At 37.3% G+C, this 27,413-nt stretch overlaps 1 protein-coding gene and 1 pseudogene across 1 annotated transcript in view; one reads left to right on the forward strand and one right to left on the reverse strand.

Annotated features, from left to right (window-relative positions):
- LOC132048711 (wall-associated receptor kinase 2-like) overlaps positions 1-27,413 on the reverse strand; it is a gene marked incomplete at its 5' end in the record, with an annotated part of 98,085 nt that overhangs the window by 54,128 nt on the left and 16,544 nt on the right. The window lies entirely within an intron of this gene.
- On the forward strand, positions 8,670-19,002 carry LOC132049776 (wall-associated receptor kinase 2-like; annotated as a pseudogene).

The following is a 27,413-nucleotide window of genomic DNA, read 5'->3' on the forward strand; positions in this document are numbered from 1 at the left end:
TTTTTCCCCCCAAGAACCCTTTTTATTTTTAAACCGTCCGTTTTTTCTTAAAATATATTACTTGAATAATCGTTCTTCGCTTTAAATACTTTCCTTATTCTACTCGTTTTCCCTCTCGTCACTTATTATACTGATCCTTTTCCCTATGATAAATTCTATTTAGTCATTCATCTTCCCGTAGTCTTGGTCTTTTACATCCAGCCAAAATATCATTCGTGATCTCAAATCTCCGTCACTACTTTGCTAGGTCACCTTTCTCTTTTTAAATCATATTTTTATACTAAGAATACGCAATTTTCCTTTCTCTCGGGGTATTTCTTCTTTATCATAAATACACTCCGTGTAATCATCCTTAGCTTCCTCTTTCCGTCCACTTCGAAGTTCTCTTTTAACGTTTCCTTTCCTTTGTACTCTAGTTACCTGTCTTGGTCTTACTTTGGATCTCAATTTCGATATGTTCTATTTAGCTTAACTCAACGATACTTTCATAGCTTGCCTTATGTCCTTTCAACTCTTATCATTCCTTAACATTCTAGCAGGTTGCACTTTCCCTCGATTTATCCGTAATATCATAGGCGTATGTCCTTCGCCATCATACTACCTTTGGCCTCACTCTTCGCGTAGTCCTTTCATATTGTATCGCCTTATTAACGCCACCATACTTGTTATATCCCGTATTTTTGAACGTCCGATTATTTGTAAGCTGAGGTGGGGCCCACACGTTAAGATTTTTTTTTGGAACATGTGACAAGTCATATGAATCACATATGTAAGGTTAAACACAATTTCGCTTAAGATCTTCGGGCCAAATCAAAGTGGAAGCCCTCCAAATGAATATTTTTAAGAAAACGTTTTCGGGTGGCCGGACTTTCGAGGGGAAAAAAAGGTATTATAAGTTTAGATTTGGAAAAATATCAAGAAATAGAAGTTGTAGATAATTGAATTAGCTTTAAATATAGGTCGTGGGTTAAAGGGTGACGTGGGTACAAGGAGATATGAACGTTTTAAGGTCGAAAGGTCAGTGGCTAGGCCCAACTCGGGGCCAACCGGGTTAGGCCCATGACAAAAAAAAAGAGAAGAAGAGGCCCAATAGGGGCCATCCGGCCATGGTCCATAAAAAGGACCCAAGCCCAAGTGAATTTTCCATGTGATGAATTAATAAAAGGACCATTTAATTGTCTTGAAACATATAGAAGTTTCAAGAAATAAGACAAGGAGTAAAAACAAAACAAGAAGAGAAAAAAATAGAGGCCATTCGTCCATGCTCTTGAAATTTTGCCCCTTTGAAATCTTCCCAAAATTATTTTCTTGTGTTATTCCTACTCATTCAAGGGTCCTTACAACTCGGTGTAGTTATTTTGGAAGATAGGGGAGCTTGTTTCATCAATTTAACAACTTGGTCATGTGAAGAAGTTTGGAGAAAAGTAAGAATTAATTAAAGCCTTTTTACCATATTATGAAGGTTTGTTTATGTTGTAGTATGTAGAAATGAGTAGAATTTATGGAAATATGGAAGTTTGCAAAGTGGGTGTGCATATATGTAAGTGGTCGTATATGTATATTGTTGTATAGATAATATGAGTTGAATTTTATGTTGTATTCTAGTTGTGGTTATGGTGGAATTCATATTGAAATGGAAGTTGAATGACTTTGGTTGAGGTTGGAAATATGGAATATAGCCATGTGGTGTATGGAAGTAGAATGGAAATGGATTAATTTTGTTTAATGTGTTAGTTGTGTTGTGGTGATCCTTATGATGTAAATGAAGGTTAAATGGTTTAAGTTGGCATTGAAATTGATTGTGTATGATTATGTCATTTAGTATGATTTTATGATCTTGTAGGTAAACGGGTTATTTAAGTGTGGATTGTTGTTGTTGGTTATGAATTTGTGTAGAAAATGTGTTGTGATGGTTTTGTTGCATATGTAGGAATTTTGGGTGGAATATGGAATTGATGGAATTGTTGAATATTGGATATATGGCTTGGAATGTTCTTGGGCCTATGTTTGAATGGTCTTAAATTAGTGTATGAATATGGAAATATTAATATTGATTTGAAAGTGTAAAGTTGGATTGGAAGTTGTTGACTATTCGTAAAAGAAGACAATTTATGTTAGAATGCGTTTCAAATCGAATGTTGATGTTATTGGTATTATTGTTGGTATGGTTGTTGATATTTGAGCCGAGTTAAATCTCGGGGGATGTTGTATATATAGGAGATGCTGCCCAAATTTTTGTAGACAAGTATTGATTAAGATTGAATTCTTAAAGCTTTGTGATTAATATTTGGTAAATATGACCAATCAGAGATTTGGAGGAAACGGGATTTGAATTTGGAGAAGCGTAAGAGACAAATAAGGTATGTAAGGCTTACCCCTTCTTTTGGCATGTCCTAGTTGTAATAGGCTTGATTACAAGTCTCGGGGACATTTCTACTCTTAGAAATTCGAGTTTGAATTTGGCCTTTTTCATTCGACACAATTGAATTAAACATTCTACATTTTATCGGAAAAATAACTTAAACGTCTATAACTTTCATAAATGGAATAATTACCCTCAAGACCTCACAAGACGGCTCCATAGTAGCCTAAAATTCGTAATTTATGTACGTCACCCTCAACTTGATCCGAGGTGGGCCCACATGTCCCGAGACCTAATTACATTGCTCTATTTGGCCTATTTACGTACGGTAATTAAAGGAAAACTTTGGTTATGGTCCGAGATTGTTATGATTCGTATACGCATTCTTCCACATAAGTTAATTTTGATATAATGTTATTCCGATACGAGCACTTCCGATTTGATCATTTTGATAAATACTCCGATATAAGTATTTTGATAAGAATATTCCGATGTAAATATTCCGAAATAAGTATACTCAGTTAGGTATTCGTATAAGTATTCCAACATGATAACTCGACTATACGAGTATTCCGATACGAGCGCCTCGATGTAAGTATTCCGATACGGGCATTTCGATATAAGTATTCGCATAAGTATTCGGCTATGAGTACCGGATACGAGTCTTCTCGATCCGAGTATTTCGATATGAGTGTGCTCTCGTAAGCCACTAATGTTTTTCACGTACGATCTCGGATCGCTTAAAAAGTCCGAAGAGGTTTCGGTATTTCAAACGCCATAACTTCCCGATATTAATTTGGAAGAACCGTCGTTTCTCAGCACTTCGAATGTCGGTAAGTGTACGTATTCATCGAGTACGGATTTATGTGCTGTGGTTTCTCGCGACTCGCTCGCAAGGCTCAATGTAGTCGTTCACCGGCTGCGTCCGGGCCGGGCTCTCGTTATCGTGCGCGTGCCTCCGTGTCCGTCCACCGCGTCCGGGCCGGGTTGCCATTTATCGTGCGAGTTCCCACCATGGTTCACCGCGTCCCTCGCGAGCGGGTCGGGTTACGATGGTATATGATATGATGATATGGGGACGGCGGCCGTAGATGGCATATGTTCTCGGTTCGTTCACCGCGTCCCGTTCTGTAGGGCGGGGTTAACCGTTATCGCGTCCCTCACTGGAGGGTCGGGATCTGTTATTAGCATATGTATATGATAATATATGGTCTGTTATGCATAATTTGTGTACCGAAAAATAACATCTGCATTTTGACTAATGTATTTATCTTTTAGTCTGTTTGTTTCAGCTTATGGATTCGTTTTTCGTATTGCGTGCCTTACATCGGCTCGCACATTTTCCGCATCGACCCCCTCGTTTTCGGGCCGTGCTTTCATGCCACGTGTACTCCCTGTATTTAGCCGAAGTTATTATAGAAAGGTGTTAAAAGAGATGGCAAGCTCCATTCCTCCCGAGGGCCGCTAAGTCGTAGTTTGTTTGTTATGATTTACGGATGTATGTTCGAGACTTGCGTACACGGCGTCGTGGGTATCGTTGTCGTCCGTAAGTGGCTTCGTCGGCGCGATACGTGGGTCCGTGTTATGTATTGAATTTTGTATGATTATAAATTTGTTGATTGAAGGTACGAGAAAGAATATTTCGAAAAATTTTGCTATGTATTTTATCTCATTTGGTTTAAAAAGTTTGGCGTGATTACAGTGTAGTAGCAGTCCGAGGGTTCGTTTCGGCCCCGCGTGTCGGTGCCATCACACCCTAATAAAATCTGTGTGACAATACTATTCCCCTCAATCCAACTTACATACAACTATCTCCCATAGCTTCAACATCTATAATATGTCAAGATTAGGCCGTATCTATATGCGGTAATACTCTTAACTCGCTTAAATGTATAACTAATCCCATAATCCTTTCGATACTTTAATACCTTTTCAGTTTGTCATAATAACCTTCTCTTCGTATAACTACTTCCTCCGTATCATTCTTCGGACCGTCAAATCCATAACTCTTCTAAAGCAACACATCCCACTTATTGTCTATTTACGATATTTCCTTTTTCACGTTTCTAACCGCATTAGATGTACCCAACAAACGACCGATTTTGAAAAATTCTCGCGCAGTCTCCTTTATAATTCTCTACTATCCAAAACTCGTACGTAAATACCGCAATGCCTCACGGGGCATATATATATACATATATATACGACATATCCCCGGCCGCGTGTCTCCTAATTTCGGTAAAAGAACGAATATCAAAACTTACCCCATATATACACCTCGAGACGTCCGATCTTAGCGTCTGCTTCGTTATACGCTTCTCTGTTTACCTTCCCCTTTTCATTCTTTAGCGTTTTACATCTCAATCATATAGGCAATATTCTTACCTTACCGACATATATTAACCTTCGGTGCCATTGCTTACCTTTGCACCGATTCATTCAATTGTCCCAGTACCACAAACTTATGACCGAACTTATCATCAAGAGATACATTTAATCAATTCCTACCAGACTGCTCACACCGACTTACCTCTATGTCAACCGATTCATTATAAAATATATATATATATATTCTGATAACGTAACCTCAACGAAGTGACTTACCTCTGTGACTTCCCATATCATCTCTCACTTTCTCCCGTCGAAACCGTGCTCCAAATCAAAGGTTAATATAAGGAATCTCATTTCCTAGGCTCAGTTTACTATCGCACGATCTTAGATGTGAAGAAGAGTAAGCACCTAGATGCCCGTAGCCTCGTTATAAATGTGGCGCGCTTCACACCATAAAATGACTCTCATCGGACATGACTTTCACAATAACCCCTAGGACGAGCCCCCGCTTCCGATACCAATTTGTCACACCCCAACTTTTGATAAAAGTATGACGGGCACCGACACTTCAGATGTCGAGCGAACTCCGCCGAGTCTCGTGATACTCATAATCTTACCGGGACTCTTAAATCATGAAACGAGTGCACAATGTAAGCTTTTAAAAAAAAAAACATGCTTTTTTCATCTTTCTCAAATCAAGTAAAATCCGTAATCATATGAAATTTGTAACATAATGCGTAATAATACATCGGCTTACGGAGCCGCTTACAAGATCGATACGTTATATACGTGACTGTCTCCGCAAAGTCTCTAACATAAAATCAAGATACCATAACATAGAAACTCGACTCGGCAGCACTCGGAAGGAAATGGAGCTCGCCAATCCAACCGGAACATCTTCTCGCTAATATCCTCTACTCATCCGTATACACCGCGTGGCATGAAACGCGGCGTCCACGATAGGGACGCGCACGAATAATGTATCGAGTATGTAACGGATAACAACATAATATAGATATGGAAGGTAACATGGAATAAGAGAGATAACCCGTACGTCGGATGCCTATAAGGCGGATGTCATGCATGCTTAGCCTTTAAAAAAAATATTTCTATACATATACATAGTACCATGCCCTAGCCATTAAGGCTCCTGTCATATATATAGTATCAAGTTTCGCCATTAAGGCTCTGTTTTATATATATATTGGGTGTTATCATCATTAGCCCGCGCGTCCGGGCAATATCATAACATGGCCAACTGCGGGGTGTGCACATCTACGCGCGCGCCCGTCCGACTATAGCGCGGCGCGTGTGAGAAAATACATACATATATATAAAGCATGCATGAGCCCAATCAAAAGCCACAACTATATCGGAGTGACGTAAGGTCGGTAACCTCCGATTATATTATGGAATAATCATCATCGCTCTATCTCACCTTGAAGGAACAATCATTATAAGGCGAGATCAACAACAATGAATAAAAATCAAGAAAATTATGAAAATAACTCAACATTCTCATATTCACATTGAAATCATAAGCTTGGGACTTTTAAACATGAAATCATCATCGTCGTCGTAATCATCATAGAAATATTCTCATCTTTAACATTGTCATTCATATTGTAAAAAAAACATGTCCGTTGTCGTTGTCATAAAAGCTTATAGATTCATAAATCCTTGACTCGGAAAATAGGAACATGTTGGAAAATATTTATGGATTATCGGAATAAGTCGTGCCTTTGAATCATAAACTCTATGAATCATGAATTTCTAGTTTGGGAATAAAAATATTTTTGGAAAACATTTATGGATTCACATAAAGGGATCAGCGAGACCATTATGGCCGAATCGAAAACAAGGGATCACAAGTTAGAAGTTCCACTTTCCTTCCGCGATACGAAGGAAAGCGCAAGGTTCTCAGCTTCGCTTCTTCCGCGATGCGGAAGGAAAGCGCGACGTCCCGAAGCTTTCTCGCGCAACTCTTTTTTCCTTTCTTTGCAAAGAACGTTCGAGGTCGGTTTGAATGAGAAATCAGGATCGATTTTCGGCCCTCGGGGTGACATAAGGTCGTTAACCCCGAATAGTTTATGGAATTCATATCGAGTCCAAAGGATTAATCGATGACGATGGGTGAAATAATGTCTTAAAATCAATCAAACGACAAAACCTTAAGATTTAAAATACAAGGCATAGGAATGAAATGGAATTTGTTATGGAACGCTCGTGTTTATGTACTAATCGTATTCATGAGAAAGGAATCATGCCTTTAGAAGAAAGGAATTAGCCTTAACATACCTGGAAGATAATTTCTCGACTTCCAACTTACTTCCGGTCTTGCAATTCACTTAAGATCATTCGTAGCCTCGTAATCTACATATAGGACCATTCATACTATTGTTAGGCTCATCATCATATGCTCGTCTTAAACCCTTAATTTAAATCCATTTAGAATATGCCGAAATTCGAGCAGCATCTCCCCTGTTTATATGCCTAGCCTGAAATCACAATCCAATAACCAACAACAATACCAACATCAACAACAATAATATTAACACCAAGATGCTCCATAACATCCCACACGATGTTTATTCAATTTCTCCATCAACAGTTCATTATACGATCATTTCATAACTTTATCTCCGTAAATAAACTGAAATTAATATTAATAAGGAGAAATTCATACCTTATTCATGATATAGCAGCAATATCTTCAATATTCACTTTGAATCCAAGCCAATTCCACCGCAAGACAATACTACAATCGCAATCGCACGTTAACCGGACCTCGATTAATACTCCGTCACTTGAAATTACTCAAAATCCTCACTTTTATGATGTATATTTACTCTCTCTTTGTTGCTGAATTTTCTGGAATATTTGGGGGAATTTTAGTGCAGAAAAATGGGGTTTTTGCCCCTTATATAGGTGCCAAAGTCGGCATCGTAGTTAATCGTAGCACCGTACCAGTTTAAGCGATCGTTCATCCGCGAAATTATTTCAAGACCTAAAACTTTTATACATCGATCTCTTTATTTGCATATTTGGATATGCCCAAAACTCCATACAGTCTGTATAACTTATTCAACATCACAAACTTAGCAAAACTTATTTATTTTTATTTTTTTCCGATTCGCTTAACCTCCAAATTTCGCGGCACTTACTTATTACTTGTGGAACATAACATAAGCACTTATAACTTCAAACATAACCCTGTCCTTTGAGCTTATGTGACTAACCTTGCATGATGCGTATCATGCCAACGCACGAATACGGGATGTAACAAAATATATAGATCATATTTAGTCTTTGCATGCCTTTAATGTAATGGGTTTCAAGGTCTTCTCATCCACACACGAGGCAAGGGTCGTCCCTCTCGACTCTTTTGAACTAGTCCATAGGCAGGAATCATTATGAACCGTGCCCCATCGACATCATTGACACCAAGTCTTTGCATCTTATTACTAAAAAATAAATACTACTCCCTCCTCTCAATTTAAGTGTCTTTTTTTTTTTTTGTCTTGTTTTAAAACAGTGTCTCCTTTTAGACTCCCTCCGTCCCAATTTTTAAGTGTCTTAATTTGACCATGCATGAATTTTAAGAAATAAAGAGGAACTTTTAAATTTTGTGGTCTTGATTTAAAGATGTGTATAATGTACTAAATTGTTTTTGAATCTTGTAGTTATAAACTTGCCATGTAGGATGTTTGAATTGTAAACTTACTAAATATAGAAAGAGACACTCTTTTGGGATAGACAAAAAGAGAAAGTAAGACACTTAAATTGAGACGAAGGAGTATTTAGTAAGTTGACAATTCAACATCCTACCTGACAGGTTTAAAACCACTAAATTTAAAGGATATTTTAGTATATTATACACATCTTTAATTTAGGATTACAAGATTAAAAAACTATTTTTATTTCTTAAACTTTGTGCCAAGTTGAACGAAGGCACTTAAATTGGGACAAAGGGAGTAATATAACAAAAATCATACGTTGTTACTCGAAGTAGAGTTTACATCATCATGGAAACTCAAAACCATATGGACCTAAAACGAATGAGTCTGCTTCCTTACCAAATTGCTTGTTTTTACGCTTGTGTGCTAATACTGACATTAGCCCCAATCCAAACCACCACTAATAGCACCAGCATCAGCACCAACACCGGCACCAGCATCAGTATAACAAAACCAGGATGCCGTAAGCAGTGTGGTAACCTTACGGTTCCATACCCATTTGGTATTGGCTCAGGTTGTGCTTTTGATTCGGGATTCCAGATCGACTGCAACATTTATATTAATGGTTCTCAGAAACCCTTCATAGGAAACATTGAAGTGTACGACATCTCGGATACTGAATTGCGCATCTCTAGTGACTTCGGTTGGAGATGTTTCAACTCCACCGGAGCTGTGCTCGATGAGTATATCGTTTCGAATACAATTTTAGAATCAAGTCCGTATAGTTTCTCGGCGCTGAACAGGTTTATGGTCGTTGGTTGTGATGACACTGCTTTCATCACGGGGCCTAACAACTTTGAGTATGGCTGCAACGCCACCTGTATCCACTCGGGGGACGCGATGGAAGGAGAATGTATGGGCATAGGATGCTGCCAGAAACAGATACCCAAGGGCTTGAAATACTATAACACAGCCATGTCTAGTACAAAAAACCACACCGACGTTTGGTCGTTTAATTCATGTGGGTATGCATTTATTGGCTAGGCAGATCGCTTCCATTTCCGGGGGTTGCCAGATCTAGGTGATGATCTAATTGTTGATTATTTTTTTGAGAGATTAAAGGCCACTGTGCCCATTGTGCTGGACTGGGCCATTGGGAGTCTTTCTTGCGAGCGAGCTCTGAAAAGCGAGGATTATACTTGCCGTGAAAATAGTCATTGCATTGATTCTGATACTGGTCTTGGTGGCTACCGCTGCAGCTGTAATCCAGGTTATGATGGCAATCCTTATCTCAACCAAGGCTGCCAAGGTAGGACCATTTCCATTAATATGATCCAGGGGCGGATTTACAGGATGTCGAGGGACACTTCCTTAAAAAATTACAGTGTATATATAGGATAAATTTTCTGTATTTACATACATATACTTACTTTTGAATACCCTGAACAAATGCAAATGATTAGCTCAAGCAGTCCAGGGTGTTCAAAATTGTCTCTGGCGTCCTAGCTTCGATTTCCGTTGACAACATTATTTTTTATATTTAGCTTTTGTTATTTTTTCGAATCTCCTGAATGAAAATCCTGAATCTGTTACTGGATGGATGAGAAGAGTAACATGTTTTAAGTAATATAATTAGGCATGCCATATAAATATATAAAATGGTAGAAGTCTGAGTAAACTTAGTCTTTATAATATAAATAGTGTGGTCTTATTTCAATTTTTAGCGAGTTCAAAGTGATTAAAATAGTTAGCTTTACACCTTTTTCGTGAAGTGAAAGTTGCTTTATGCACCATAATCAAGAACTCTTGTGAATTAATTTGATCTTTTTCAGATATTGATGAATGCGCTGATCATCCAAATAACAGTTTCTGTGAGAAGATCTGCATAAATACTCCAGGAAGTTACAATTGTTCTTGTCCCGATGGATATACCGGTGACGGCAAAAAGGATGGCCATGGTTGTATTGCTCCCTATTCTGAGTTCCCATGGATCAAGTTCTCTCTAGGTAAATATCTTGGTATACTTTCATAACCACGAATGCTATTTTCTTTTTTCCAGATTGTATGCTACTTATTTTCTTATTAGTTTGTTTCAAAAATGATATACTTCTATATTTGAAAATTATTAACTTTACACTTCTCTCCTTGTATTTTTAATGAGAAGCTCTTATAGTCACTGTTAGCGCGGAAATGATAAAAACACAGTAATTAACGTGATTCGGATCGATATGATCCTAATTCAAGGAGAACGGTCGACACTTTTATTAATATCAAGGGAGAAAGTAAGTTACAAGATTGAATACTCTTAGGTTCTATATTCTGTCCTACTTAATAAATCCTAGCTAGCATGTATTTATACTCTAGGTCTAATCCGTTCCTAGAAAGGATCTAAATCCCAATAACACTCGAAAACCAACAAAAAAAAAACCTTTTATTTCTTTCCGCTCACTACAAAAAATGGGTAATTTGCGGAGGTTGAAAGTTATAATCCGCGGAGGTTTTAACTTCTACTATTTGCTGTCAGAAAATAGTGGAGGCTAAAACCTCTGCGAATTGCAACTTTCAACCTCCGCCAATTACTCCTTTTTCCGTAGTGGCTTTTGATTAGGAATTGATTTGAATAGCTTTTCAACTTCACAATCTCCAGCTTGAGATGAATTTCAAGCTTCCATATGAACGTCATTCAGTCCAATGTCTCTAAGCCTATGTGAGCTAACTCCATGTAGGAAACAAGAGACACTAGCCGAAACCTTGTACATACTAGTAGCTCTACCTTGCCTTGCCGTTCTCCATCCTGACGTATCATTTGATGCGAACTCCTGCCAAATTCATACAATGACTGAGCTTGACAAGCGGAACCACCTTGATCAACATATCCGCTGCGTTTTCCTTTGTGTCAACCTTCAAGACCTTAACTATGCTTTATTCAACAACATCAAGAATAAAATGGAATCTGATATCAATGTGTTTGGTGCGATCATGAAATCTCTAATTTTTTATCAAGTGAATAGCACTCTGGCACATTTTAGAGTTGGTTCATGTTGAATCCTACTCAATTCTGACACCAAACCTTTCAACCATATAGCCTTCTTTACTGCTTTTGCTACTACCATATATTCAGCTTCTGTTGTGGACAAAGAAACTATAGACTGGAGAGTTGCCTTCCAACTTATGGCACTACCTATAAGAGAGAGTAAAGATATAGCCCGTTGTTGATCTTCTTCTATGAAGATCACCTGCAACATTAGAATCCATATGACCAAGGACCGAGAAGCCTTCATTTCTCATCCTACAAAAAGTTAGACCAACATTCGAAGAACCTTTAAGATATCTCAATATCCACTTAATTGCTTCCCAATGTGTCTTACCCGGATTAGACATGAATCAACTTACCACACTCACTGCTTGAGCAATATCAGGCCGAGTGCAAACCATAGCATACATAATGCTACCAACTACACTAGAATAAGGAACTTTTGACATGTACTCCACCTCTTCCTTTGATTGTTGTGCCATCAAAGAAGAAAGTCTGAAATGATGTGTTAACGGTAAAGTAATGAGTTTATATTTATCCATGTCAAACCTCGGAACTACCTTCTCAATATACTTCTTCTGTGAGAGATGTACCTCACCGTTCTTCCTGTGAATCTCCATTGCAAGGATTTTCTTAACTTCACCTAAATCTTTCATGTCAAACTCCTTACTTAGCAGTATCTTCAAATCATTTATCTCTGTCATACTATTAGCAGCAATAAGCATATCATCAACATATAACAGTAAATAAATATTTGAATTACCAGATACCGTCATATGATACACGCATCTATCAAATGCACTTCTCCTTCCTTTTGGTAATGATGAACGCATCAAATCTCTTTTACTACTGTCGTGGTGACTGTTTCAAACCATAAAAAGATTTCTTCAATTGATAAACCTGGTCTTCTTTTCCTTCAATAAGGACCTCGGGCTGATTCATGAAGATCACCTCTTCAAGTTCACCATGTAAGAATGCAATCTTGACATCAAGCTGATGAAGCTTCAAGTCATAATAGGCAACCAAAGCTAGTAAAAAATAAATTGAGCTATGCTTCACGACTGGTGAGTTAATCTAATTGTAGTCGATTTCCTCCTTCTGACAAAATCCCTTACCAACCAATCTCGCTTTGTATCTAGCATCTTCTACACCCGAAATACTACCCCCTTTTTTCTAAGACCCATTTGCAACCACCAGTTCTCTTCCCCCTTTGGTAGACTCACTAAATCCCATGTCTGGTTCTTGTGCAGAGACTCTATCTATTCGGTCATGGCTAAACGCCATTGATTAGCTTCACCACACATAGTAGCTTCTGTATAGCTTGAAGGTGACAGATCCTTTATTTCCTCCTCGGTAATAGCTAATGCATAGGCCATAAGATTAGCTTGTGAAGGCCGAGGATAATATTTTGGATTAGGCTTCAGAGTTCGTTTGTCCCTTCCAGTAGCTATACTGTATGGTTCAATTTCAGGTACTACTGTGTGAGATTTTTCATTATCTGACTCCACTTAAGTCACTTGATCCTCCTACTAGGTGAGTTTCACATTTTCCTCCACCGTTTCTATTGTAAGAACTTTCTGCCCTGCAAACTTAATAGAAGTCTTTCCAGAATCAAGCATAGAGGCCTCATCAAAAGTAACATCTCTACTGATTACAAACTTAAGAGGATCTAAACTACATATTCTATATCCTTTTACTTCTTCAGCTATCCCATAAATAAACCTTTTTGAGCTCTAGGTTCTAGTTTTCCATCACTTACATGATAATATGCGGGACATCCAAAGATTTTTAAGTACGAGTAACTAGACGGTTTACCTGATCATACCTCATTTGGAATTTTAAAGTTAATGGCCGATGCTAGAGAACGATTAACAACATAACAAGCAGTAGCAGTATTTACTGCTTCCACCCAGAACTCGTTAGTCACTTTGGCATTAGAGAGCATTCATCGTGCTTTCTCAAGAAGAGTGCGGTTCATCCTTTCAGCTACTCCATTTTGTTGTGGTGTATGCCTAACAGTTCTATGTCTCAATACACCATGAATCTTGCAGAAATTTTCAAACTCTTCATTGCAAAACTCCAAGCCATTATCTGTTCGAAGACACTTAATCTTTTTGCCACACTGATTTTCAGTTGATGTCTTCCAGTTTTTGAAATTCTCAAAGACATCACTTTTAGCCTTTAAGAAGTATACCCAAACCTTGCGTGAAAAATCATCAAAGAAAGTAAGAAGATAGCTCTTTTTACCCTTGGATGGAACCTGAGATGGACCCCATAAATCTGAACGAATGTAGTCAAGTACCCCTTCGATTTTGTGCTTGCCGTGCTAAAGCTGACCCGTTTCTTCTTTCCAAGGTCATAATGCTTACAAAAATCAAGTTTACTAATCTTCTCACCTTTCAAAAGGTTTCGGTTGCTCAAAATTGCCAACCCCCTCTCACTCATTTGACCTAATCTCATATGCCACATCTTAGCCTTGTCATCATCTGATAACTGTGAGGTTGCAGCATTCGCAGTACCTAGAATGGTGCTGCCCATAAGTACATAAAGATCACCCTCTAGTTTGGCCTTTAACATGACCAGAGAACCCTTGGTCACCTTGTAGATTCCACCTTCACCCGCATGTTTGTATCCGAGCATATCAAGAGTACTAAGAGAGATTAGATTCTTTTTCATATCGGGAACATGTCGAACATTAGACAATGTTCTTATGATGCCGTCATGACACCGTATACGGGCTGAACCAATGCCTACTATTTCACATACTGCATCCTTACCCATAAGTACAGTCCCACTCGTCTGCTCGTAGCTAGTAAACCGCCTCTTTTCTGAAGCACATGTGAAAGGTACAAGCTGAATCTAAAATCAACTCGTGTGTCTGAATGTCATCTATTGAAGCAGTTAGCACATAATCTTCTCCAGATGTCTGAGCTACCTGAACCGTAGATGCACTGGCTGTTGTTTTATCAATCTTCTTATTCGGGCAATCCCTCTCAAAGTGACCCTTTTGATGACAACCCCAACATTCATCATGCTTCCTACTCACCCTTTTCCTAGACTTTGACCTAGCTACTGAATTGCCTCTCCCTCTTTGGCTCGAGCGATCTCTAACCGTCAAACCCTCACCATGGTCCTCTTTCTCACCATTTTTTATATGGTTTCCTAATTCATCCGAATTCAATGCATGTCTTACCATCTGTAACGTGACCACTTCCTTACTATACATCATTGAATTAAACGTGACCACTTCCTTACTATACATCATTGAATTAACTACGTCTTTGTACGTCAATGATAATGAAAACAGTAGAGTGCACGCTAGTTCTTTATCTCCCACTTTAATATCAGCATGAGTAAGATCCATAGCCAATTTATTAAAAGCATCAAGATGATCCTGTAAAGTTGTACCTGTCTTCATCTTGAAAGAGTGTAAACGCTGCCTTAACAACATTCTAGTTGTTACTAATTTCTTCTGGTAGAGATCTTCAAGTTTCTTCCACAAACTCGCAGCTGTTTTCTTGGTACTGACTTCACATAACACGCTATCTGATAAGGATAATTGAATTGCGTTAAACGCATCCATCTCAACCTTCTGCTTCTCGGCCTCTTTCATATTTTAGGGATACGAGTCATCCAAAGCATAGACTGATCCTTCTCTCCGTAACAACGCCATGATCTTGATTTTCCAGATGTTGAAGTTATTACTTTGCCCATCAAAATTCGCTACCTCAAACTTCATAGATGCCATAGTCTCCTCGTCTTCTAGATCTCACGATCTGTAGGCTCTGATACCAATTGTTAGCATGAAAACGATAAATACACAATAATTAATGTGGTTCGGATCGATGTGATCCTAGTCCACGGAGAACGGCCAACACTTTTATTAATATTAAGGGAGAAAGTAAGTTACAAGATTGAATACTCTTAGGTTCTATGTTCTGTCCTACTTAATAAATCCTAGCTAGCATGTATTTATACTACTAGGTCTAATCCTTTCCTAGAAAGGATCTAAATCCCAATAACACTCGAAAACCAACAAAGAAAAAGTTTCCTTTTATTTCTTTCGTTTTGAGTAGGAATTGGCTTGAATATCTTCTCAACATCACAGTCACACAAATGTTATGTCATGTTTAAGATTAAAAAAAATTATAATCAATACACAAATGGTACTTATTATATGTTTAATACGACAAGTTTTAAAGTTGTAATATCTCTTTTATACTGCGTACTGATTCAACATATGTCACATAAATTGGAACGGAAAAGAGAGTAGTATTATTGTCGCGACACAAATCTGGCACCTAAGTCGTGACAGCGCAACAAACGAGCCACTAACCATTTAGCGAACCCTCTAAGCTAAAGCATGCTCGTAACGTAGATGAAGAGAAGAAAGAATATACTAATAAAGTTGCCTCGAATAGATATTTGCAGAAGCGTAATACAATGAAGGTGAAAGACATTCCAAACAACCAAATAAGTGACTAAGTCATAGAGCACTAAAATCTGAGTACAACTGATTCGAGACGCAACTGGATAAAAAGAAAAATAGACTTAAATGAAAGATAGGAGCTGAAGCCGCCTTTAAGGTCTAGTACTGACTCACCTCAATTGAATAGGACTGACAACTGGCTGGAGTCATTGGTTAGAAGCCAGACCCTTTCCTACTGAATCTGTGCACATGCAATACTTGTGAGTCTAAAAGACCTAGCAGGATTGTTGACTCGCTTCCCCAGCCTACCCCTGAAATAAGTCTTTAAAAAACGATGGTAGTGCATACAAACACCTTATCCTAACAGTACAAGTATAGATATGAAATACAAGTAAAGCAACTAAACTGAAATCATGAATACATACAATGAAAGTAAACATGAGGTACAATTTCTAATCTGAGATGGTGCAATGAGACATCACTCAAACTCAAATCCATCTACGGGGACAAGGGTATGCGCGCTAACCTAGCTCAACTCAATTTGGTGTCATGAATGCGTTCACTCAATCTCAACCCCCTTGTGGTTCCATGAGTATTCTCACTCAATCTCAACGCCACAGTGGTGTCATGAGGAAGCCACTCAATCTCAACCTATGCTGTGACAGCACTTACGGGGACAAGGGTACGCTAATCCAACTTAACTCAACTAAGGTACCATGAATGCGCCCACTAAATCTCAACCCTTTATGGTGTCATGAGTACTCTCACTCAAGCTCAACCCCAAAGTGGGGCCATGTGGACATCACTCAAGCTAACTGACTGCACATATAGACATACATCTTGCCCAGGTTATGTGTGTTACTGATATCGTGATAAAATGTGCTAAACAGCTAAACAGATATCACAAGAAAGCACAAATAACTTCTGAAAGATAAGGCATGCTAAATGCCATCATATCAAATCACTAGATCTACTAGAACTATCAAATCATGTGGAAACATGCACTGAGATCCCTCACGATCAACTCTGGATATTCAAACTAGCCAATCTAGCTCATGCTTTCCTACCCACACGAACTAGATGGTTTAAATTCATACAAGCAACACATAGAATATGCTTTTAAGGAAAAGTAGACAAACTAAGACTTAAAGTTTCACTTGTCTCGAAAATGACAAACCTATACTTCACTGGAAATGCTCAAACTGCTCCAAAGATCTTCAATGGCCTCAATCTATTCAAAATCATGAATAACATGTCCATTTTAAACTAAGGAAACGTATCCATATTTTTAAGACACCTCGGGATCAAAATTAACCCTTGGTCAACTCAAACCCGCCCTTCGAGTCAACAGTTCAATATCTAAAATTAATTACATGAACGCATTTCGCATAAGCTAGCTAGGGAATCCAATTCCATAATCAAAATCCAATTTTGATATCAATTTCTAAGTCAAATCATTGATTTTGCAATTTTTTCTTATTTAACCAAAATTTAAATTTTAGATGGTTCTTTTATATGATGTTACATCATACACGCACAACACATATGGCAAAGCAGTACTTTTGTTTTCCGTATTATTTTGTATTACGAAATTAAAAAAGAAGAAGCTCTAATATGATGATTATGATCTACGACTCTAAACTACGTACTCCATTCAGGAGTCCGGACAATGTGTGAATAATACAGACTCTTCTTCTATATGTATTTGAAACAGCCACTTGGAACACCAACTCGTTGGCACATATATACATTCAATAGTACAATGAATGTGTACAATCCTGTACTTTTGATCTATAGTTGAAACAGACAATGAAAGTTCAATTCCACTAATTATTCAGGTATAGGAGCTGTTGGCTTTATGTCCCTAGTGATTGGAATAATTTGGCTCTATTTCAGAATCAAGAAAAGGAAATTGACTGAAGTTAGGGAGAAATTCTTCCAACAAAATGGTGGTTTATTATTAAAACACAGGATCTACTCTAACAATGGTGGTGTGGAAGCAACAAAAATTTTTACAGCTGAGGAGCTCAAGAAAGCTACAAACAATTATGCTAAAGACAGAATTCTTGGCCGTGGTGGCCATGCGATTGTATATAGAGGTGTGCTACGTGATAACCGCATAGTTGCTATTAAAAAATCTAGAATTGTGGATGAGAGTCAAATTGAGCAGTTTATTAATGAGGTGCTTATTCTCACTCAAATCAACCATCGAAACGTGGTGAGGCTTTTTGGGTGTTGTTTGGAAGATGAAGTTCCTTTATTGGTTTATGAGTACATCTCTGAAGGAACTCTATATGAGCACATTCACAACCAACGTGGCACGGGTTGGTTAAATTGGCAAAATCGTTTGAGAATTGCCATAGAGACAGCCACTACACTTGCTTACCTTCATTCATTTGCGTCCATGCCTATAATTCACCGAGACGTCAAGTCTGCCAACATATTGTTAGATAATTCTTACACAGCTAAAGTGGCCGATTTTGGAGCTTCAAGGCTCATCCCTCTGGATCAAACACATGTGGCTACATTAGTTCAAGGTACATTTGGGTACTTGGATCCTGAATATTTCAGCACAAGTCAATTGACGTAAAAAAAGCGATGTTTGACTTTGTAGTAGTTCTGGCAGAACTTCTAACGGGGTTAAAACCTGTTTCTGGTGATAGAAACGAAGAGGACAAGAATTTAGCTGATTATTTTGTCTCATCCGTGAATAAGAATAGCTTGTTTCACATTATTGATCGCCGTGTTTTGCGGGAAGGGAGTCTTGAGCAACTCCAAAAAATGGCTGCGCTGGTGAAGAACTGTCTTCAATTGCACAGAGAAGATAGGCCTACAATGAAGGAAGTGGCTATTGAACTCGAAGGTTTGAGGAAGTTAACTGGAATGTCTTGGCCTAATCAACAGGGACAGGAAAAGAATGAAGATGAATCATCAGATCTCTACACCGTTGCAACTAGCTCCAATGCGAATACCACCAATTTCTCAGAAGAATACATTTCGGCTAGTTCACGTATACTATATCCTACAGATAATGACATGTAAAATTATCTGGTACTCTTCCTCCTTATCCCTAGCTATATGTGTTTCTTCCATACTGATGTAAAATAATGAATACAATTGTTATTTTCTCAGAAAGTTAGCATTTGATGAGAAATCCGTCCACTTATGGTTTCTAAATGACGCAAAAAGTGATAATAAAGATGTTAATGTTATGAGTGAGGATGGTTCTAAACCACATAAGGTGACAACTAACTCATATACATCCCTGCACTTTCTTATAGGTATTCATTAAAAAGATCTGTTGTGGACATAACTGGGAATGTTGCTGTTGACGTAACTGGAAAAATGTTATCTAGGCAATACTTGAGGCATAAATGTTTTGGACAAGGAAAAATAGACCAAGTTACTCTGTTCAAACTCTGGTTACTCTTTTTGAATATTTGAAAAACAGTCATAATAAATTCCATCCTGTGTGCTTGACTATATTACCTGGAAGAAGTGCACTTATTTCACATGCTTTGTAGAGACATGATTCAAAATTGACAATGGAATACCGGAGATCCAAGCGACTTCCAAAACACATCACAAAAGTGACAACCATGGGAAAACAAATAACACATACAATGCAACATTACTATGGCATCACTACTGAGATCACTTCTACACCACCATATGCAACAACAGCCGCATTTAAGAAACCAGACTTAATGAGGATTTAATGAAAAATTAGGAATAAAATTAAAATTTAATATTTAAAATCTATGTTGCCATCTTATTCTCTTCACGCTCATTGTACTAGTAAGACGAGCAAACATAATAATGACTTTCATTATAAAAACCTAATGGATGTTTTAAACCACCTAATAGATGTTTAAACATGTTTAAGGAATTAAACCAACGGGCTTTAAGGAATTTTATGTTCAGTTACAAATCGCCGTGAAATAAATATAAACCGTTGTTGTATAATATTATGCAACGGTTATTCCAGCAGTTCGTCTAAACCGTCAGAAAAGGATTTTACGATAGCTTATCAGTCGATAGGCCTAAACCGTCGCTAGTTTTAAATTGCGGCAGTTCAAACCGCCGCAAAATGAAGGAACCAACCGACGTAAAGAAGCGTTTCTTCTATAGTGACAATTCTCGAAACGTATAAAGTTTTAAATTCTCAAAAGTCTTGAGAAAAGTTTAAATATCCCTCTTGTTTGAAGGTGAAAAAGAACACAATAAACTTGCTAAATGAGACAGAATACAGTAGCAACCTAGCCACTTACATACAACTCCTCAAATCAAATAACAGAGTTAATTTCTTAGATAATCATCCAAATTACGTAAAGTACTTAGTAAAATAGCCTTTATATTTTTTATGACAACAAAGTCACAAGGTATATCCATATTCCTTTAAAATAACTTAAGCGAGAATTCAACCAGTTAGCACTCATTTTAAAAGGCGCTGTATCCAAGATCCAGATATAAATCAAAAGGGATCCTCCATAATAATCTTTTTTAAATCACACATCCTGAAAAGACAAATTCAACTTTCAGTTGAAACATTAAAAATTAGAAATTAAAAAACCAATATTTTGTTAAAAAATCTTTCTTTCAGGGATTTATCGGGTCTGGATCCCCTCCGATACTAGTTTCCTCCAGTGCCTCCAGTACACTTGTTGATGTAGGACACGTGTCGATTATAAAATCTAATGGTCCAAACTACTTCCATTTTTATCACTCTACAAACGCAGCCCCTCTTTTGCTCCCTTCTCCATGCTCACATAAACTGATAAACACTCCACCTACTTCTAAATCCTTTTCTGGCGGTTTAGACGAACTGCTGGAACTGCTGCTATACAATGTAAAGTAGAAAAAATTTTCTTCTCATTCTTTTTTCTATTTTTAGTGTAGCTAATTATCATCAGTTTTCAAGATATTCCTACAATAGTTGATGAAAATCAACTTTATTTAGAAGATATCTTTTGAATTTTCAGCCAAGCTCAGCAATTGGTTCAATTTATGTTTACAAACCAAATTGGGTGGATTTAGAAGAAGAGTGTTAAGAAGACAGATGTAACGACCCATTTGGTCGTTTAGCACTTTTAGGCCTAATATTCCTAAAACACCCTTTTCGTGGTCTAAATTCATTGCCTGCATAGTACGCGATAACGGGTGATTCGATTTATTTAATTGACGAGTTTTAGTCCTCATTTGACATTCGAGGACGAATGTTCTAAAGGAGGAGAATGTTAGACCCGTATTTTTATACGTCGAGTTATTCGCGAAAGAATCAACGTGAGATAGAAACTTGATTTTAATTTCTAAACTAGAACTAATCGGTTACAAATTTTACTTAGTACAAGAATGTTGTTGGAAATTAGGAACTACTTAATTGTGGGTTAAGTAAAAATTTGTGACAATAATGATCCAACAAGAGCATCAACATCCAAGGTAAAAAGGATGACTCAAAGTCATCTAAAATAAGGCTAATGGAAGACATACAAGTGTGAAATTAAATGTTGATTCATCCACTACATTTTCAACATATTGTGGACAATTAAATTTGGAAGAAACATACATGTTATATTCGGCCATAGGGCTGAAAATTTTGAGGAGAAAAAGTTGAAGCATACAATTGAATATTTGAGCATCCACTACTTTATGAAAGTATACATTGTTTTAGGAGGACACAACATGGTGGAGGGATCATTTCACATTAAATATTGCTCATCCATCTTGGCATGATTACAATAGACAAAGGGTGGTGCATGAATCATTCAACACACATAAGATTGTCTTGTAAACAATTGAAAAGAAAGAAGAAAGGAGAAACAAGAAGGTGAGGTTGGCCGAAAGTTGTAGAAAACAAATTAGGAAATTTAAAGTGTAAAGTTAATGGAATGAATCATGCCATAAGTGGAGCATGTGACCAACTTGTAGGCATCAAAGTTGAACCAAATAATGACCAAGAAATCAGCCATCACAATTCATTTCAACTACACAACACAAAGAAAGAAAACCTAAGCCTAGAGAGAGAGCATTCGGCCAAGGGGCTGATTTTTGAGCCCTTTGAGTCTTGATCCAAAAATTATTTTCCAAGGTGTTTCAACCCTTTAGAAGGTGCCTAAAACGTGAAGATAGTCTTTGGAGCAACAAGAACCATTTTCCATCTCAAGTCACCAACTCTAGCCAAGTAGGGAAGTCAAGTTGTCAAGGTAAGATCTAACTTTCTTTTCAATTATTAAGGGTGATGTAGATGTGTGAATATAAGTTGTATGCATGAAATAAGGTGTGTTGATGTTGGAACATGATAGTAGTTATGGGGTTATATGTGTTGATGTTGAAGTATGGTTGTAACTTGACGAACATGAATCGCATGCATAAAATCATGAAAGTTGGTGTTGGAATGTTAGTTGGCCGTAGGGACTGTTTTGGTGGAATTAATGGACTGATTTTCTTTAATAAATATGGTTGTTACTATCATAGATATCATGGTAAAAAGAATGAAAATAATTGGAAGGTTAAAGGTGAAGTTATGTTAGTATGAAAATGGTTGAATCTATGATTTTATGTGAGTGATGTTGAAGCATGGTGTAGCCGTGTGTGGACTGTTTGGTGAAGAAGTTAGTGAACTGTTTTTACTTGATATTTTGATTGTTATTATCATGAATTTTATGATGGAAATGAAGGTGTTTAATGGTTGGAGTTGAAACTAAAGTCATTTGTGAGTTGTTTTAAGGATTATAAAAATGACGATATAGCGTAGTTGCGTATGAATTGATGTTGTACTTGTCGTGTGGATAGCTGGTCATAACTTACTGAAATTATATGAAAAGAAGACATGAAATGATGTATAAAAATCGCATGTGGTTGGCTTAGTATGTTCGTAAACGTTTGCAAGAATTCCGAACATCGTTATGTTGTCGGTTAGAGACTGTTTTGGACATGTTGTGGTAGTGGACTGTTTTGGACTTGTGTTTTCATTAAGTTGGAAAGAATAATTATAAGTTAAGAGTATACATCATATTGTATGTTGGATGGGCTGTTATAAGTTGTTACATGCAAACGTTAAGGCTACAAACTAATAAAAGTAACTTGAGAATGTCGAAACCGTATGTGAATAGTTATTGCATGTTATGAATGTGGGCTGTTTAGAATATTGTGTGGGCTGTCCGGATTGGTATTGAACACATAATTATTGATGTTGTATTTGTAGTATGGGGTTGGTTTAGATACAAGAGAAAACATCGCCTAAACATCTAGAAAGGAGTTACTAACGTTAGAATACGTTTGAATCTCCCTGTAGCTTAACCATAGTTGTTGGCGTCTTAATATAGGTTGAAGTATTATTGGGTAGCGTACACATATTGTGTGACGAATAAGCACTAAAGACCTTGTCCGATCGGAAGCACTTGAAGGAAAAAGCTTTGGCGTGAAAGTTCGTGACAACTGTTCGGCATTGAGGTAGGTTACGGTTTACTTTATGTCTAGACTCCGGTTAGCGAAACGTATGTAAATAGTAGTGATTGACGGGGAAAGCATGATAGGCCTTCGGGCATGGTGTGGAGGTAAATTCCATCTAGGTTGGTATTGCAGCTGTTATGTGGGCTTGTCGCCATTATTGTGATACTGTTATGTGGGCTCGTCGCCATTATTACGATATTGTTATGTGAGCTGTCACTGTATTGTGATTTCATGTACTTGAAAGGGAAGAGTAATATTGATTATTGAGCCATGGACAATAATATGACTTGTACTTGTTTATTGCATTTTGGTAATATAGTTGAGACTGATATCATGCATGACATGCTTGCATATTACTTTTATGTTGTTATAATGGTGAGGAGAGTGATTGAGAGACTCCGAGGTTTTTGCCGGAGATTGAGAGTGACAGAGAGACTCCGAGGTTTCTGCCGGAGATTGAGAGTGACAGAGAGACTCCGAGGTTTCTGCCGGAGATTGAGAGTGATTGATAGCCTCCGAGGTTTTTGTCGGAGAGCACGAGTGGTACATGGACTTCGCGGGTCCCCCATGGGTCATGACTATGAGGCATTGCCATAGCATGTGTGTACGGGAGTGGAGTGTGAGAGGTGACTACTGCATTGCATAACATTTACATAGCACGACATTGCATTGCATAGCACTCCATTTGAATGGTCATTCATGTCATTGCATGGCACATTCTCGATTGATTCTTGATTTGTGAATTACTTGAGTTGTTGTTTGTGAGTATTTATTTTAAAGGTGGATGGAATCGAGGTTTATAGAATTCTCCCTAGGCTTATAATCCGAGATATTGAGATCCCTTGTGACTATCGTTAATGCAAGACTTTCTCATGTGCTAGATGTGTGGACTGTGTTTGATTACTTATCCGCTTACTTGTTAGTTGCTTCTTGTTTATATGCGTGAACTAACCATTGTCGGCCTATGATACCTACGAGCCTTGTGTTGTGCTCATACTACTCTTGCTACACTCCTTCTGGAGTGTAGAGTTATTTTCAGGTGATGTTCGGAGTCTCACGACCGTTTCGAGGCATTCGTCAAAGACGTTTGGGTGAGCTATTGCAACCCAGAGTCTCTCCTTAGATTTCTGTTGTTCTCTATCCTTAAACAGAAGTCGTATCCAGTTGAGTCTGTTATCTATTCAAATTGTAAACTTCTTAGAAGCTCTTGTATGAGTCTAGACCAGATTTTGGAAATTTCTTATAATAAAAGTATTTATTCCGCATGTTGTATCAAATTAAGGTAGTTATCGAAGGGTTCGCCCACCGGGAGGGTTAGTGTGGGTGCCCGCATGATCCATGATTTGGGTCGTGACAACAGAAGAAGAAGTTTCACGAAAAAAAAGAAAGAAAGAAAGAAAGAAAGAAAGAAGAAGAAGAGGGACAATTATATGCAATTTATTAGGATGGAACCACTGTAAATTTTCTGGCAAAACACGACTGATTTTATTAGATAAAAGTGAAGGGAAGTAATTTGGTCCATTGGATTTTTAAGTGACACGTGTCCTAAACCAAGAGGTGTACTGGAGGGGATCCTACTCCGGACCCGTGAGGGAAGCCCTTCTAGAAATTCTTGAGGGCCGCAAGATTTTCGTTATTAAAGCTCATGCCATACAAGGATTCTATGTCGTATAGGACTGTGCACAAATCGGTTCAATTCGAATTTCCGAACCGATTCGAAACAATTCGGATAATACAGTTTGGATAATACAATTTGATTACGATTTACAAATGCAATTGTAAAATATTACGGTGTAACGGTTCGGATACGGTTGACTTCAATTATCAACCGAACCGATCCGAACAAACCGAATTTATATGCCACTAGTGACTAATATGACTAATTTGGTATATGTAATGTGGTGTTGGCGGATTTGTATGCTTGCACAAGTTGTCAAGCTCTTGTTTTGCTATTTATTTGCTATTATGCTTGCAAGTTTATGGTTTTTTCTTGGTTAATGTCTTGGTTATAAGGCTGCAAATTTAGGATCTCATTATTTTTTGTTATATTTACTCTAAAATTGAAATGAAATAGTTACTTGTTTAAATTTCAAATAAACCGAACAAATCGATTTGTGTAACCGAACCGAAATAATAAAAAACGAACCGAATTGAACCTAAAATGGATCGAGTTTGGTTGATAATTTTAGAAAGTCGAAATTCAAAATTTCAATTCGATGATGGCCAAAATCGAACCGAACCGATTCGTGCACAGGCCTAAATTGTCGTATATATCACTAGTAGGGGTGGACAAAGAAAACATGGAAAAAAATTTGACTAGTGGTTTAGTTTGATTTTGTTTGATATTAAAAAAAAAAAATCCGAAAAATTTGAGAAAATCGAAAAATCCCAAAAATCTGATATCAAAAAACATGACTTTTATTAGTTTGGTTTGGTTTGTCGATTTAAAAACCGGACATAATTGGTTTAATTGTATTTGAAAAATTCGAACCAACCGAATTCATGTACACTCTAAATGTTCAGGGATTGTAAATCCCAAATAGGAGTATTAGACTATGAAAGTAGCTACCTAGAAGCCTAGAACTTTGTTCGCAAACGCTTCTAGCTTTAATCACCAACAGTTTATTAACCACAACTATCAAAAAAGATTAAGCTATGCGATAGATTGCATGTATGGATCAGAAAAATTAGAGAATAAAATAGAGATATTTAAGTCATTTGCTATACAAGGAATAATGTGGAATTGCTTGAAAAATCTTACAGATAAACGTCAGATATAGATGTAAGCTAATTCGATAGTAGAGATGAGCGAAAATTCATTACTAGTAATTATGATGTACCAAATCCATATTTCTAGTCTTACTTTTTAATGTTGTATTTGATTCCAATGGATCTGCATATGTTCTAGAATCAACTCTCTTAGCTTTGAGGAGTAAGTAAAAATAATTTGCAAAGGATTTATCCAATCTACAGATATTTTCCCTCTTGGTTATTGTCAGGGGTGGAGATAAAGGGGTGCAAGGGCCCGGGGTCTGTTTAAACCTTTCGATGAAAAATTATATTATATAAATAGGGTAAAAAAATTTTGGACTATATATAAATAATAATTTATTTTTTAAAATAATGAGAACTTTTCTTTTTGAATCTCCTTACTTGAATTTATGGCTGCTTATTGCGTAACCATAGGGAAAAGACTTTGCGCATGAGTATATGATGAATAATTTTCTAAGACTCGTGTTTAGACTTAAGTCGTGCCTCCGGTGCAAAAACCTATCAAATCATAAGTCAAGGCAATATATGAAATTATGAAACGTGCCCCTTGGCCACGATTGACCCTAAATATCTCTATTTTATTAATGTAACTTTCGTACTAGGGCAGTTAATATATTTTACATACACTATAGATTAAAGCAACTTGCAATAACAGGAACTGTTTATATAATTTAACAATTTATAAGTTAATAATAATTAGTTATAAAATAATTGACAGTGTATAATAAAATGTATGTACTATCGGTGTATTTAAATTAAACCCTAAGTTAAACATCATAATAATGAGTTAATTTCACCGGTAGTCATCTAACTAAGTGTCAATTTCACCAAAGTCACTCGTCATTAATTTAAGGGAAAAGGGTCAAAAATATCCCTCTACTTTGGAAAAAGGGCTAAAAATATCCTCCGAACTTATTTTGGGTCAAAAATACCCCTCCCGTCCTCAAAGTTTTCAAATATACCTGTCTTTGGAAATTATCCCCCAAAATAACCCGAAATCCTTTTTTAAACCCGCTTCATCATTTAAATCCGACCCAACTAAATAATAACCCATAAGATCCCCTTATTCCCCCAATACGTAGGTTTGAAGTTTGAGGGAATTGGGGGAATAACGGGATCTTATGGGTTATTATTTAGTTGGGTCGGGTTCAAATGATGGAGCGGGTTTAAAAAATGATTTCGGGTTATTTTGGAGGATAATTTCCGTCAAGACAGGGGTATATTTGAAAACTTTAAGGACGGGAGGGGTATTTTTGATCCAAAATAAGTGAAAAAATCGAAGGGATATTTTTGCAAAATAATTTTTTCCAAAGTGAGGGTATTTTTGACCCTTTTCCCTTAATTTAAAGTAACTCA

This window comes from Lycium ferocissimum, chromosome 3, assembly GCF_029784015.1.
Source record: "Lycium ferocissimum isolate CSIRO_LF1 chromosome 3, AGI_CSIRO_Lferr_CH_V1, whole genome shotgun sequence".
In the NCBI taxonomy this organism is placed as follows: domain Eukaryota; kingdom Viridiplantae; phylum Streptophyta; class Magnoliopsida; order Solanales; family Solanaceae; genus Lycium; species Lycium ferocissimum.